The 16,302-nt window shown below is 44.5% G+C and overlaps 1 protein-coding gene across 8 annotated transcripts in view; it reads left to right on the top strand.

The window, feature by feature from the left end:
* Window positions 1-16,302, top strand: part of pitpnm2 (phosphatidylinositol transfer protein, membrane-associated 2) — a 96,854-nt gene that overhangs the window by 35,298 nt on the left and 45,254 nt on the right. The gene's annotated exons all lie outside the window — the stretch shown is intronic.

Below are 16,302 nucleotides of genomic sequence, written 5' to 3'. Positions count from 1 at the left end.
TAAAGTGGCCATGATTCTGTTAGGTATATCTTCGAGCAGAAGATTGACCTTGTCTGAGATACCACCAGAGGCCTGAATTGTGTGTGAATGAAGTCACCCTGTACGTAGGATGAAAGTTTGACTGGTCATTTGACTTGTCATATTAGGGGATCATGACAGTTTCTGTTGGCTTGATGGACCCTGGCTTCTTGGTGCTGTCTGGTGCATCCTCCTGGCCTGCTGTACTGCCGTGCTGCTGGTGTTACTAGGGGAAAACTGTGTGAGTCAGGTGTGGAGGATGGTGTTTCCTGCCTGTAGTGCGCATGAAAGCACCATTTCTTCTCAGTGCTGCGAATTTTATTCCAACTGTTCTTGGTTGGTTTCACTGATACAGCTGTGCAAAGCTGGTGTAATAGTATATGGAGCAGTGACTTGTTTATCAGTAGCAGGTGAGATCACGTTGAAACTTGATGCATGCTTTCCTGGAGCTGGACAACAGAGGAGGGCAACTGGCCAATAAATCAAGAGGAGGAAGTGTAGGCTTTTTGCATCATCGCAGTTTTATTGCTCTTTGTGTTAGAAGAATACAACTTGAGGCCCTTTTTGTCCTCTTTTTTTTTTTTTTTTTTGCAGAGGTAAAATTACAGAGAACTTTTGTGACTGCTGGTAGCGTTGTGGTTAGAGCTGCTGCCCTTGGACCCAAAAGTCAGATGATCGAATACCACCTCCAGCTATAGTACCATAGAGTAAGGACCTTACTCTGCTTCAGTAAAATTAGCCAGCTGTATAAATGGGTAAATAATTGTAAGTAGCTTAACATTGTGAGTTGCTTTGGAAAAAGGCATCAGCAAATGAATAAACATCTTGCTGGTTTCTTCAGTTTCTTTACACCACAACTGGAAATGGCTGGTTTAATTATTGCTATAATTCTCAGAAAAACAGAACTGAATGCACGTATTAAACTTATAGATATTTTCATTGTAATTATAGGCATTGTTTGCCCTAAAGGAGGTGTAGGAAAATAAAGTACTGATAAAATATCAACTTGCAAAAAATCTAATCCTTTATGATTAAACAATGTCTTTGAAAATAAAAAGGTCATAGTTGCTGAAGTTTCACATTTAACTTATAATTTTTCACATGATTTATTATAGCTGATCATTGTAGGGATCAAAATCATTGAGGTTTTTGAGGCATTGCAATATTAAAAGTTAACTGTACTTATTTCAGTGTTTATGTAATACAGGCATCCCTCGATTTATAAACTTTCTCTTATCTGAAATTTCAGCCTAACAGTTTTTGATACCAGTTTTTGATTTGTGGAACAGAATCAGTATACCAAAATTTATTTGAAGTGTGTCCAAAAAAATTGAAAGCTGCACATTGCTTGAGTGAAGTGTAAGCGCAGTAATTCACTGTGCAAGTGTATCGCTCGCGTATCAGCTGTTTCTTGCTGGTTCTCTGTCTTGTTTTTGCTTTGTTTCCATGCATTTGTACAGTGGCAGCGCAAGAATGACTGCCAAGGCTACTCCCTCCTCCACCCACCACAACTCACAATCAGTAGTTCTTTTCACTTGCTGATTACTGTAACAGTTTGCTACAATAAATTGCCTTATTTGTTTATTTCAAATTTCTGTATACACTTGTTGTTTTAAATATTTTTATTTTAGTTATTTCTTTTTTAAATGTTTAGTTTCCAAAATGTACTGTCCTGAAACACACCCATTAATGACCTCATTGAGTTGTCAGTAATCCTGAAGTGTTTTATTTTGTGTTGAAAATATGGGTTTATAGTTATATAGGTGATTTACGCAGTTTTACTAATATTTGAGAAAATTTTGTTTAGGGTTTTCAGATGGCTTGGGAACACATTTTTCTATTCCAAATATTGGGAAATAGGCTTTCGCCATTCAGTATTTTGGTATCCAAGCAATTGTCAGGAACGGATTAATTTAATGAATTAAGGGATTGCGGTAGTTTAAACTGAATTCTTTTGGAGGTAGGAAAACTGCTGAGAGGAGGTGAATTTGACCTAAATTTTAACTGTTTCTTTCTGGCTTTTTATTGATCTGAATGTATTGCCTTTTTTATTTTGGCTGGTTACAGTATTGCTCTACTAAGTGCTGATTTATAATGTACTGATGTATGTTGGCCTGGGGTGTTGTGGGCTGCTATGTGTTGGCGTGCTGTTTGTGTTACACTTAGCGGCAATGTGTGTTGAGGTGCTGTGTGTTGGTGTGGTGCCCAATCTGACGCCCTCTCTCCCACCCTCTGGCTGCAGATGGTAACTGTGATCAGTCTCCATACCTTAATCACTGTCACTTCACCTTGTCCCATGCGGGGGGGGGCAAGAGTGGGAGGTGGGTCTCGCTTGTTGCTCATATACCACATGGAATGGGAACCCAATGCAAACCACTTGTCTCCTCCCCTGTGCTGCACTTGCTGACAGTTTTGCAGGGGCGGGGCCTGTTCTCATTATTTCAGCCGATCCCCCTGGAGATTATTTTCCTGTGCACGTTGGATACTGTGGACCCCCTCTCTGTCTAAGCCTGTGTTGTCATGCTCACCTCCAGGCGGGTGCTGTTGTCACACAACAGAGCTCGTGTGACAACATGCTTGGAGTTGAGACTGAGAGAAAGATTGTATGACCTGCATGTAGTGAGGATGTGTGCTATGCCTCTATAGCCATGATCCGCATCTTTGCTGTGGGCAGTGGGTCACACCTTTGTCAGCGGGCAGCTTCTGTGCCACTTTGCCTACTCCATCTGGCTGTGTTACCATGGCGAGTAAAGCAGATGGAAAAGCCAAACAGTTTCAGACTTGCATTTTCCGTGTGATTACTCCCTTGCGCGGTCATTTCTGTCTAATCTGTCCACTTTCAAGCGTGGAATATTTGTGAGGACTGCGGGTTTGGGGAATGCTCCTTGGGATGTGCATCAGGGGCTACTGGGAAGGTTGGGGAAGTAGATGCAAGCAGAAAATGTGATCTGTTGATGTAAGGGTCCCACCCAGATCTTGTCCTCCTCTCTACCTCTGTGACCTTTTTCCCCCCGAAGGGCAGGCTCCGTTGCAATGGGTTGCAGCAGGTGGACGGGACCACTTTTGCAGGGTTAACGCTCAACTCCAGCAATGATTGCTGAGATTTGCTGCTGGCACAGCGAGGGCTTTTAGGGTGGGAGTGGGTGCTGAGAGAGAGCTTTACAGCTTTGCAAAATGTATCAGTATTCTTCTCTTTTCTCGCATAGCCAGGCCTGCCTCAGGAGGACAAAGAATAACATGCCATGTTTATGTCCCCTCCTTGGTAGAAGATGGAAGAAGGGACGAATATGAAAGGAATATGAAACGTGGTGTTTTTCAGCGCTGCGTGGTAAATTGATCAAACACACCTCGTGTGATGCCATGACACTGAGTGCCCCCCCCTCCATCCCCATACCGTGCCAGGTGGTCGTATACCAGTCACCCTTGATGCAGTCATGTGGATATTCTGTGCTTTGTGAGGTGCAGCACCTTCCAGGATGCGCATCTGTTTGTGTGTCTTGGATTTTTCTCAGGCAGCTGTAGTGTTGATGCTAGGAGGTGCAGAGCTACATCACAACACCCCTTCAGTTCCTTGGAGGAGTGGAACACACTGTTGATCTGTTTGGCCCAGTATCTTAACAAGATAGTGAAGTACAGGCAGAACTGTAAATCCAAAACTGTGATCGTTGGGTTCTTCTTCACTGTGCGTGAGCGTAATGTGTACATACATCCTCTTCTTGGCAAATTTGCAGCTATTCCAGACTTTTGAAACTTTTTGGTTGTTGTCCTGACAGTCCTTAGTGGTATTTTTAACTGTTTATCTATTTTTTCTGTATCCAATGCACAATATCAATGTTCTGCAATAGCCATCTCAGTCTCTGGACTTGAATCTTGGGAGAAGAATGGGATGTGTTTCTTTATAGGCAGAAGGAGGAAGATCTCCATCTTATTTGGACCCTGTTGTCCTTAAAAGTTCTCTTTTTAGTGCTGTTCATTTTGACACCTTGTCTTATTTTCCCCAAATTTTGTCAGCTTAATTAATGAAAGTATTGCCTGTTACAGTCATTGCTGCACAACTCCTCTGGGTACGTATGACAGAGCATGGTGGATGGAGAATGTATGCCAAGAGCTCCTGGACACATCATCCACAGAGAGTCAACTCATCTGTTACTCCATGGATAACTTTCCCTGCACAACTTATCTACAGATCTATCATAAACGCTTAATGGTCTCACTATACATGGTGTTCTATCTTAATTGTATTTACATTTATTTATTTAGCTGACATTTTTCTCCAGATCAACTTGCAGCATAAAGCTGCTTACAGGAATTTACCCATTTATATAGCTGCATAATTTTTTAGTCTATCAGTTCAGGGTTAAGCACCATGGTCAAGGAAGCAGAATTCAAACCTCGGTCCTTTGAGTGCAAGGTTGCAGTTTTAACCAGTATGTCACCTTCTTGCCTCATATTTCTAACACTGAATGGTATTTTTTACTACAAAAATGGAAATTCACAAACTTTAACTGTTGGAGTTTCAAGCGCCCTTTATACAATGCATTTCTCAGGGTGCCTGCAGAAGTAAGATCTCAGAGCATGAATGTGATGTGCATAACAGATGTATTCAGCAGCCTTAACAGGAACAGCTCGCATTGTGGACGAGCATCTGCTGCGATGTTAGCAAAGCCGTGCGATGCAGCACACAAAGCGGTACGTACTGGGTGCCGCAGGGCTGTGATGAGCACAGGTGTCCCGTCGGTGAGTGCTGCTAGGTATGTGTGTGTGGATCCTTCGCTATGGCTGGCTTGGGGATTGGATTAGAAGGGTTAAGGGGATAGGACGGGGACGACGTCTGTCAGATCCTGTCCCCCTGGCTCTGGCAGTGTGACACTGATGTCAGAACAGATTAACACTGCAGGGGATATAGAGACGGGTGACGGAATGAGATGGGAGGGTTGTGGAGCCCTGTAGGAACTTGGGTAGAGCCTTCTTCCAGTTCTGGTCTTCTGCACTATAGTCCCATGTGGGCTTTGTGCCTATGTGTCTGTGTGTGTATGGAGCTTGCTGTGAACAGTGCCACCAGGTATGAAGATGCTCATGTGGTTGTACATTTTGCTTTTCCGGTTCTACCGTGTTTTCGGCAGCTCACTGAGCTCTCGCTGCTTTGTTGACCCCCTCAGAGTGTGACGCAAAGCTTCTTGTGGCTGGAGAGGACTCTTCAGGTACTGTGGCTTCTCCTTCTTGACATAATCTCTCCAAAATGTTGCTGATAATTTTTAAACTAGTTTTATGAACGGCACAGGGTCACAGCAACATGCAGGTAGAGGCAGTATACCAAGAAACTGCAGATATGTCCAGGTCCGTATAGAGCGGAAGGTCAAAAGGTTACCATATATCACAGATGTGATCATGTAGCACTTTCTTATAACTTCTAGAAGGATGTCCAGACATTCCAGGATTCATTAGAGTTATCATGCAAATCAAACATCAATTTTTCATGTAGCATAAATTTAAACTCTTCAGTCATCCACATGTTTACAGAGGGAACTTCTGGTGTAAACCACACTGAAATATATTTCATTGCTTACAGTGGGATAGTGCTGCTGATAATTAATCTTGTTTCTCTGATGGCTGCGATGTTGGTGAGCTGGGCTGACTGCCTGATTTGCCCACAGTCTTTTGGGCTGTTTTCCTTGTTGTATATGTATCTCGGATGTTTAAGCAAATTTTAGTTTTTCTGATTGAAAGTCAAGGTGCAAAATGAACAAGAAGTTCCCTGCATGGTGCTGCTGTACCACATTTCCCTGTGTTTCCTCATAAACATTGAGAGGTCAAAATCTGTTTACAAATTTAGGGTGATTTTCTTTTTTTTGTTCCTTTTTTGCATATCAGTGTATAATTCTGTTAGGATGATCTACTCTAGACAACAGAAAATGGAAATGGATATTTTAGTTTACATGAATCTATGCCTTAGGAGTTCATGTTGATTCTGGTATAATTTCCGCACATCTGTATGTGTTAATCACTTGAAGCTCACCTTTCACTGCTACCTGCATCATTTTTACTGTAGTCTCCCTGCTCTCTTTCCAAAATTTTTGGAAAGGGTAAAAAGGACAAGATTATTACTTGCTCTATCTACAGTGAATTAATTTCCATCCTTGGTCATCTCAAGCCCACCTCCTGCTCTTTCTATAAATTCAGATTATGGTGTTTGAATATCAAAAATGTTATTAAATTGTCATTGAAGAAATCTTGAGGGATAACATTCATAACATATCTAAGTATTTAAAAAAAAAATAAGGGGCACACATGTAAAATAGTGAAAGTATTTCTTGCTAATAATACAACACAGATGTCTGTCACAGGCTATACGTGTGACATTAGATATTGGTACATATTCAAAGTGGGTAAACATGCTGACGTGACAGTGGTTTTCCATCCTGTTGCCGTGCCCAGAGCACAGTGTAAACATAGAATGAGTGAGCTCTGAAGGTGTTACCTTTGAGAGCCTGCAGAAGGAGTCACCGTGGGCTCGGGAACAGGTCTGGTCCCACTTGCATCCGCCTATATCCCAGGCTTTCTGTGGGGGTGGCTCAGTTTTTGCAAACACATTTCTCCATGTGCTCCAAAGCATCACATTTGTAACCTGTAAATACTGGCATTTGCTGGCAAGTGATGCAGGACTGAAAACCGTATTCATTAAGAACATTGTTTTATTGATGTGACAGTGAGAATTTGTGAATGGACACTGAAGAGGCAATGGTCCCTTAGTAGTGCCCTGGAAGACCTTACCCTGGTTCCTCCCACCCCGGTCTTCATGACAGCAATGACAGCACTTCTTGCTCATGGATCTGTATGGAATTCAGCATAGTAGTTAATAGCCTGAGGTTTTGAGCAAAATGTTTCTGCTTCAAGCCCCAGGATACCATTTGTTTCATCGATACCTAACTTTAAAAAAAAATCCAGCTGTATAAATCTGTAAAATGCAAAAAAAAAATGTAAGAAATGCTCTTTGTGCTAAGCACCTAAGCAACTGTTATATTAGCATGAGACAATTTGAGGCTACTAATTGTATTTCCTTCCAGCCCAGTGTATATCTTTCTTCATTTGTATTTTTCTGTTAGGTGGTATGTATTGACATTGGGTTGGTTAAAAATGTAATTACTGGGCAAAAACAAAGTTTGTGGATCATAACAGAAAAGCCAAAAGTGTCTCACGTATGATATCGTATTATGGCAAATTGTGCAAAACATGTTCACTTAGCCAGGAACTTGTTTGGAGGGTTTGTGACTGAATAAAATGTACTATGAAGTAATACTCTGTACATGACCATTCAGTTACAAAAGGTCCAATGTATGTATACACTAATAAATTAAAAGGATATTTGAATTTATGTGGTCTGTTAAGATCCAAACACATAGTGGCTGTTAACACACTAGAGAAAATATTTCCTTAACAACTAACATCCTGAAGCAATTTAATCCCTTTGTGGACTAATTTAGTTGTAAACTAGGACTCACATGGGCTCTATATGAGGTCCATGAGGACTCAGCCTGTGTCCAATCTTGATTTCATCATTAACTGAAATGTGGACATACGTAGGTTGGACTTGGGTGGAAACTGAAAAGTTGGTAAGAAAAACAATTTGTACAAAATATAATGCTGCTTATCAGCAGTTTTGTATTGCCTGTAATATCTCTATTTGATTCTTAGTATGAAATTGTTTTAGCCCTGTCGACCAGCGCAAATTGTGTTTAGTGGGATCTCTGGTATTACTATTATATAAATAGTTACAAATTACATGATTTAATAAGCATGTAATCAATGCTTCTTGTAATGCTCAAATTGGAAAGAATGCCCTTCCTCATGTGTTTTCCTGAGTTTGAGGCATTAAAACCTTCCACTGTATTTTTTCCAGATAAAATTGTCATAATTGTTATTGTAGGAAGAAGCTGATTTCTTGGATGCTCAGAAATTTTGGTCTCAAGTGACACCTGTGAATGTTCAAATCATTAGCTCACTTTCCATGTACTCTGTTTATTTCAGTCTGAATTGTGTGTCCTGAGGTCTCAGTGGTCAGTTGCTGTCTGGAAAAGAAGACCAAAAAATTATAAAAGTGCACTATTGGTAAAAGTTTTGGGGAATGAAGCATCAGTGAGACGGCGATAATGTGTTTCAGAGCCACATCCAAGCCGTGCTAATGACTGCAAAGAGACACGGTTCACTATGATGTGAAACAGTTGGCACAACTTAGTTGCAGCGCACCCCATCAAATCTTTTTTATTTACACTTCAAGCTGTTGTGGAACAATAGTACTTTTGGGACACAATTTCTCTTTTTTTTTTTTTTTTTTGATTTATTTAATTAATTATTAAGATATTGGTGAAGGTTTTGAAATTTCGAAATATTCCTCATTCCGGATTTCGAAATATTTCTTGTCCTGTCCACGTCCGCTGAAATGACTTGTGATTTTATTTTTCATTGCTAGTAAAGGAGTATACATTGTTCATATATGTGAAATCTCCCAATCCCATCTTGCCCTTGGCAGATCATTTTCAGCAATCTCTCCTTTTGCCTTACCAAAAAGTGGCTTGTCCATCCATCCATCCATCCATCTTCCTCCGCTTTTATCCGGGGCCGGGTCGCGGGGGCAGCAGTCCGAGCAGAGTACTCCAGACCTCCCTCTCCCCGCACACCTCCTCCAGTTCCTCTGGGGGAACCCCAAGGCGTTCCCAGGCCAGCCGGGAGACATAGTCTCTCCAACGTGTCCTGGGTCTGCCCCGAGGCCTCCTCCCAGTGGGACAAGCCCGGAGCACCTCCCCAGGGAGGCGTCCAGGAGGCATCCGGAACAGATGCCCGAGCCACCTCAACTGGCTCCTCTCGATGCGGAGGAGCAGCGGCTCTACTCCGAGCTCCTCCCGGGTGACTGAGCTCCTCACCCTATCCCTAAGGGTGCGCCCAGCCACTCTGCGGAGGAAACTCATTTCTGCCGCTTGTATCCGCGATCTCATTCTTTCGGTCATGATCCAGAGTTCATGACCATAGGTGAGGGTAGGAACGTAGATCGACCGGTAAATTGAGAGCTTCGCCTTACGACTCAGCTCCCTCTTCACCACAACAGACCGGTACAATGACCGCATTACTGCAGACGCCGCACCGATCCGTCTGTCGACCTGCCGCTCCATTTTTCCCTCACTCGTGAACAAGACCCCAAGATACTTAAACTCCTCCACTTGAGGGAGCAACTCCCCCCTAACCCGGAGGGAGCAATCCACCTTTTTCCGACTGAGAACCATGGCCTCGGATTTGGAGGTGCTGATTCTCATCCCCGCCGCTTCGCACTCGGCTGCAAACCTCCCCAGTGCACGCTGCAAGTCTTGACTTGATGAAGCCAACAGGACCACATCGTCCGCAAAAAGCAGAGACGAGATCTCGCGGCCACCAAAACAGACACCCTCCGTTCCCTGACTGCGCCTAGAAATTCTGTCCATAAAAATAATGAACAGAATCGGTGACAAAGGGCAGCCCTGGCGGAGTCCAACATGCACCGGGAACAGGTCTGACTTACTGCCGGCAATGCGAACCAAGCTCCTGCTCCGGTCATACAGGGAACGAACAGCCCGTAGCAACGAGCCCCGAACCCCATAATCCCGAAGCACCCCCCACAGGATGCCACGAGGGACACGGTCGAATGCCTTCTCCAGGTCCACAAAACACATATGGACTGGTTGGGCAAACTCCCACGAACCCTCCAACACCCTAGTGAGGGTATAGAGCTGGTCCAGTGTTCCACGGCCAGGGCGAAAACCGCATTGCTCCTCCTGAATCCGAGGTTCGACTATCGGTCGGATTCTCCTTTCCAGTACCCTGGCATAGACTTTCCCAGGGAGGCTAAGGAGTGTGATCCCCCTGTAGTTGGAACACAATCTCCGGTCCCCCTTCTTAAAAAGAGGGACCACCACCCCGGTCTGCCAGTCCAGAGGCACCGTTCCCGAACTCCACGCGATGCTGCAGAGGCGTGTCAGCCAAGACAGCCCCACAACATCCAGAGACTTGAGAAACTCGGGGCGGATCTCATCCACCCCCGGAGCCTTGCCACCGAGGAGTTTTTTGACTACCTCAGCAACTTCAGCCAGGGTAATGGACGAGTCCCCCTCCGAGTCCCCAGCCTCAGCTTCCTCTACGGAAGGCGTGTTGGAGGGATTGAGGAGATCCTCAAAGTACTCCTTCCACCGCCCGAGAACATCCTCAGCTGAGGTCAGCAGCGCACCACTTCCACTGTAAACAGTGTTCGTGGAACACCGCTTCCCCCCTCTGAGTCGCCGGACGGTTTGCCAGAATCTCTTTGAGGCCGACCGAAAGTCTTCCTCCATGGCCTCACCGAACTCCTCCCAAGCCCGAGTTTTTGCCGCGGCGACTGCCAGAGCCGCGCTCCGTTTGGCCCGTCGGTACCTGTCAGCTGCTTCAGGAGTCCCATGAGCCAGCCAGGCCCGATAGAACTCCTTCTTCAGCTTGACGGCATCCCTTACTTCCGGTGTCCACCACCGTGTTCGGGGATTGCCGCCGCGACAGGCACCGGAGACCTTATGGCCGCAGCTCCGGACAGCCGCACCGACAATGGAGGAGCGGAACATAGTCCATTCAGACTCAATGTCCCCCACCTCCCTCGGGACCTGGTTGAAGCTCTGTCGGAGGTGGGAGTTGAAGACCTCTCTGACAGGGGCCTCCGCCAAACGTTCCCAACAGACCCTCACTATGCGTTTGGGCCTGCCAGGTCTGTCCAGCTTTTTCCCCCGCCATCGAATCCAACTCACCACCAGGTGGTGATCAGTTGACAGCTCAGCCCCTCTCTTCACCCGAGTGTCCAAGACATATGGCCGACAAAGTGGCTTGTCATGTTCAGAATTTGGAGCTGTCATTCATCCAGAGAATGAAGTTTCTGGAAGAGAAAGGGGTATTGGTGGTACAGTTTTGGTCCCTGGTGGGAACCACCTTTTTACAGTTTCCTCTTAGTATTTCACAGTTTGGGTCACTGTCAGCCTGAGACTTTGGAGATGAGTCCCAGACGCATGCAAGAAGCAGCCATTAACCTTGCGGTTACTGCTTCCATTGGCATGCACCACTACTACATGGGCATCCCCTGTGCTTCCAAATGGTTTCTTGATAATTCTGCACCCCAGGCAGCACATCTCTCTGCTGTGGTAGCAGGGGACCCCAGAATGGTTCGTTCCTTCTGACTTTGAGTTTTTCACATTGGGTTTTCACTGATAGTCTTTCTCATGATCTGCTGTTTCTTTTTGATTTCCAAAGCATATACTGTATAGTAAAACTGGCAGAGTTCACTCAACACCTGCACTGCCCCTGCATAGACTGCAACCTCTGATTTGATGTATCGGTGCCATTTCACCTTATTTTTGGGTGATTGTAGCTTGGCTATACTCAGAGCCTCCGCACTGAAAGGTTGAAAGGTATACTGGTATGAGCTATGGAATAGATTATGTGGTTGTGGTTTTTTTTCTATGCACTGGATGGATGTTTGGCCAGCACCATCAGTGCTGCGGCTGATACTCCAGGCAGTCTCCTGTGAATGCAGACCTTTTCCACTCAAGCTTTGTTTGGTGAAAGGCGCTCTAAATATATCTGATGGACATGAGCAAGCTTATTTTGGAGCAGGGTGAGCTGACCTCCCAAAGGAGGCACTCTGCTTCTCCTATGGAAGGGCTCTTGCCCGTCACATACAGTGGGACATGTCCTCATGGGTTTTCATAGTTCCTGTGTATAGCAGCCCCTACCATTCCACAATGGTCATGTCCTCTGTTTATTTTTACTCTCAGTATTTTAATTCAATGATGATGGTGTGATGGAGAATTCCCAGACCCTCACCCAGCCTTCTGAGTAACCTCAGTAGCCTTCCAGATGAACCGTAACTTCACATAGTTCACCTTATGCCTTGCAAATTGTGTCAGAAGTCATGTCAGGGTAGTTCTTTAAAATAGAAAGTGTTCGAGGTGCTTTACTGAACATAATATGTGCAGTAAATCCTCTGTGGCTTGAACATAGCCTTGTGTACAGCACTGTACACTGCTTGTCTTTAGAATATCTTAACTGAAAAAATACATGTCATTTGTTTTCATTGCTAATGATTTAGCCTTCATGGCTGGGATGAATCTCTGAAAGTCTGTGCTGAGCTCTGGTAAAAACAGTCATGGTTTTGTGTGCCACGCTGCATTATTTTCTATTGCTTCTGCAAGTGATCTTGATCATGAGTGATAGCCAGGCATCCACATGCCACTGAAAAACGGCAACTTAGTCTGTCTCATCCACTACTAAACCAAAAGCACAACACATACTTCCATAATTTTAGTTTACAAAAAGAATATAATCAGCCAAGAATAGTATACTACACTTTTGCTGAATCAGTCAGTGGGCAGGCAAGTGCATTTTGGCCTTTCAGCAAGTAGGAGGCTTTAGCTACCTAGCTATGCCGCTCTGCACCGCATGAGAACGCTCAACAGAAAGCTGTGTACAAATTCCACTGTTTATCATTTGGAACTACTTGAGAAATACAACTGCATGTATTTATGTTCGTCGACCTCTTGACACCAAGTGCTACATGGAATTAGTTCAATTTAGTCAATGAAATAATCTGCGCCGAGATTTTTTAGGGGCCGACAGTGCAAAATGCTAGCAAGCTGTCGCCAATTAACAAGCTGCAAAAATGTTTCGCTCCTGTTCGGCGTGATCTTACACTATGCTACCAGTTCACCAGGAACTTCACTTTTACATGACTAAATGTGTAAAAACAATAGTAGTGATTTGATAATTATTTTTTCATTTATTAATTTAGCTGAGATTTTTCTTCCAAGCAATTTACAATGTTAAGCTGCTTATAGTTGTTTACTCATTGATACAGCTAAGCAATTTTTACTCAAGTGGTTTTGAGTACCTTGCTCAAGGGTACGACAGCAGGAGGTTGGATTTGAACGTGGGTCCCACAAGTCCAAAGGCAACAACTTTCACCACTGTGCCACCCGCTAAGCCTTTAATTTTTTTATTTTAATATAAAACCAATGATTTTTAGTGAGAATTTCAACAAGTTCCTTTTAAAGCCTCCTTCAATAACCAGCTTTTGTCACTCATGTCATGAATTTATTGGGTATTTTGCTATATTTGCAAAAGCATTACACTTACACACATTAATTGAGCTGACACTTTTTTCCAAAGCAGCTTACAGTGTTAAAGTCCCTGCAACAGTTTACCTATTTATACAACTGGTTAATTATCACTGGAGCAATTTAGGGTACATTCCTTGATTAAGGTGACTACAGTAGGAGGTAGGATTGGAACTTGGGACCTCCAAGTGCAGACGCTTTAACCCCCATGCTGCCTGCTGCCCCCTGTACCACTGTAAACTCCTGCTAGATATTGTCATAATTTAGCATTTGTGTTTTGGAGGGGGCTGTGTGGTTTGCTCCCGACTTCCCTGCGTGCGCTTCCACTTGTAAGTTCTGGACCATTATCGGAAATTGTGAAGCGTCTCAGTGAGAGCAGAGCTGGGCAATCTGTTAAGTGCATTTCTTGCTCTGAGCAGCCCGCAGTAACTTAACGCGCCCAGTGGCTTCAAACAAAGCACTTTCTGGTGTTTTGTACACCAAATTGAATTCCAGACCTCAGACTAAATTGACTCAAACAAATCTTCTGAGAGCTCTGTTGTTCTGCTCAGGTCAAGGAATTACATTAGCAGGGCTGTTTGTCTAGTGAGCAGTGCAACTCAGGAAATAAACAACAATGGACTAGAGGAAATGATGTTTTTTAGGGGAGGCGTTTAGATTTCTGCAAGTTGCCCGCTGAACTCTGACTGAACTCGACTACTTTGTTGCCACTGCTGGGTTTTTTTAGTTCACAATGGCAATTAACTGTTTTTGTCACTTAATGAATTGTCAGATTCAGATTTATACATCTGCCCTTTTAATTTTTTTTAGAATTTGCGTGTTCTGTATGGGTTTTTTACCGCCATTTAAAGACATGCATTTCGGGTTAACTGGTGACTGGAAGTTGCTGCTCTGGAATGGACTAACATCCTGTCCAGGGTGTTTCCTTGTGAGGTAATGGGATTCAAACGCTGATCCTCAAGTTCAAGAATAACCTGCAAATATCCACATAAGATATTTCCTGAACCTTGGTGAACCTTTGAAAACTAACCAAAAGCACAAGAAACTGCTGTGGATTACTGTGCTGCTGCACGTGGGTGCTGCCTCCACAGCCACGTGTGTGCGGCGCGCAGCAAAGCTCATAAACCTCGCAAAAATCTTGAGTGTCTGACACGAGCCGGGGTTCGCAGCCGACTCACAAGCCACTGTTTTCGCTGTTGCTTCTAGTCAGAGATGACACAGCTGTTCCTCATTCATTGTAGCTGTAATTGAGTGTAGGCTGCGTCTGCTTCTCTGTACAGCAGCATTTGGTTTTTATTAAACTTCTGTCATTCTCTGGGGAATAAAGCTCAGTGTCAGAAGTGACAGAAACTGAGCAGGTGGCTATGAATTTAAAACCGGTGAGAAAGTGGAGGAGTTTAAATGAACATGGAGATCACGAACTGTTCAGGTGTTTGATTTCGGGTATTGTTTTCCTATAACTGCGCAAGAATATACAGCGCTACAGAATTCCTTTAGCAGGGCCTTCTGACTTTTTTTGGCCTACAGAATTGTTGAACATCAGATGCTGAAGACATGGATGGGTGTCTTCTTCCCCTATGCGATTTGTTCTTCCTGGGCCGCCAACATGATCTCATTATTTTCCACAAAAGGCAGTGAGAGGTTCATTATTTCATACAACACACTCTCTGTAAATGGCCAGTTTCCTACATCAGTTACAGAAGCTGGAAGAGAATCCATCATGTCCCACTACACCCTTGTTCTAATAAACCACTTGCCTACACTAGTTCCAACTGCCCATACCCTCCCCGTGACCGCCTACCTGCCACCCATCCACGGAATAGCCCCCCTCCTAATCTCATGGACTCTCTTGCCCTCCTCCCTCTGTGGCTTCCACTTCATTCTCGCACTCTAGCCCACTTTTATTTTAAGCCTTTCCTGGGGGGGTTGGGTTATTTTAAGCAGCGCATGGAGCTCCCAGTGTGATCTTCGTTGCATTCGTAAAGAGGCTACCAGCGTAAAGCCCTGAAACAGCCATTTTCTGAAGCTCTACTTGGTATTCCGTGTGACTGTATAAGAGATTGCCCACAGCATGCCCACCTCCGGGATTATTGGCTGCACCTGATTGATGAGGTTCAGGTATTTAAATGGAGCTTAACGTGGCATGAATTTGGGTGCTGCCTGGTGCACCTGCTTTATGTTTGTCCTGTATGTGTTACATCTACCCCATGCTACATCTAGCCTGGTCACTCCCTGACCTGGACATGCCACAGTCCCTTGGTGCTAGCCTGAGTTTGAGCTCTGCATCATGGCCACCAGTTATTTTTCATCACAATTTACCTCTGGTGTGTTTACATTTTATTAAATTAAAACACTTTTCGCCAAAGTGACTTAGAACATGATGCTCCTTGCACTGATTTATCCATTTATACAGCAGGGTAATTTTTACTGGAGAAATTTCAATTGAGTTCAAAAGCTCAACCACTTTGCCACCTATTACAGTATGTAAATGACTGTTTTAGATCATGGCTTCAGTTAAGCACTTAAAAGTGAGAGGTGAAATGTGGACTGTGGGACTGTGAGAGGACTGGGACTGCAAGCCCTGAGAAGACCTGCAGGGTCAGAAGAGTTGGTGCTTTTTGTGGCCCTTGTGCTGGTTAAACTCGACTGGCTGTCCACTCAATGCCAGCCCTTGTCTTGGGAACTGCGCGACAGGAATTTTGGCTGATTAGAAGGGGATTGGTGGGCGTAAGCTGCACAGGGCCCCCATTACACAACAGTGGCCTTGCTTACATGCCACGGTTGCCCTTACATTAACCTCAGAGGACCAGAGAGAGTTGGGAGGTGTCATATATCTGTTTGACAGCAGTCACAGGTCGTGTGTAGTGATCCTCATTCTCTCCAACACAGACACACACACACACATATACACACACCTCCCGCTTACTTCCTCCACCACTCCTTAGAATAGTTGTGTAATGGTCCCCCCTAAATAATCCGCCTTAGAGTTAACCAAGTCTGCGTCATGTGACTGTGCTGCAGGGAGGAGGTAGTGACCGTTGTCGATGTGTTTTCACACCACAGGTTCAGCGGGCGCCCGTGCCAGCTCACGCTCACCTCCCCCATACTGTAGGGGGTTATATAAGAGTAGGCC

The sequence above is a fragment of the Scleropages formosus genome, chromosome 1 (assembly GCF_900964775.1).
Source record: "Scleropages formosus chromosome 1, fSclFor1.1, whole genome shotgun sequence".
In the NCBI taxonomy this organism is placed as follows: domain Eukaryota; kingdom Metazoa; phylum Chordata; class Actinopteri; order Osteoglossiformes; family Osteoglossidae; genus Scleropages; species Scleropages formosus.
Note: the sequence above shows the minus strand (reverse complement) of the source record. Positions and strands in the feature narration are given on the sequence as shown.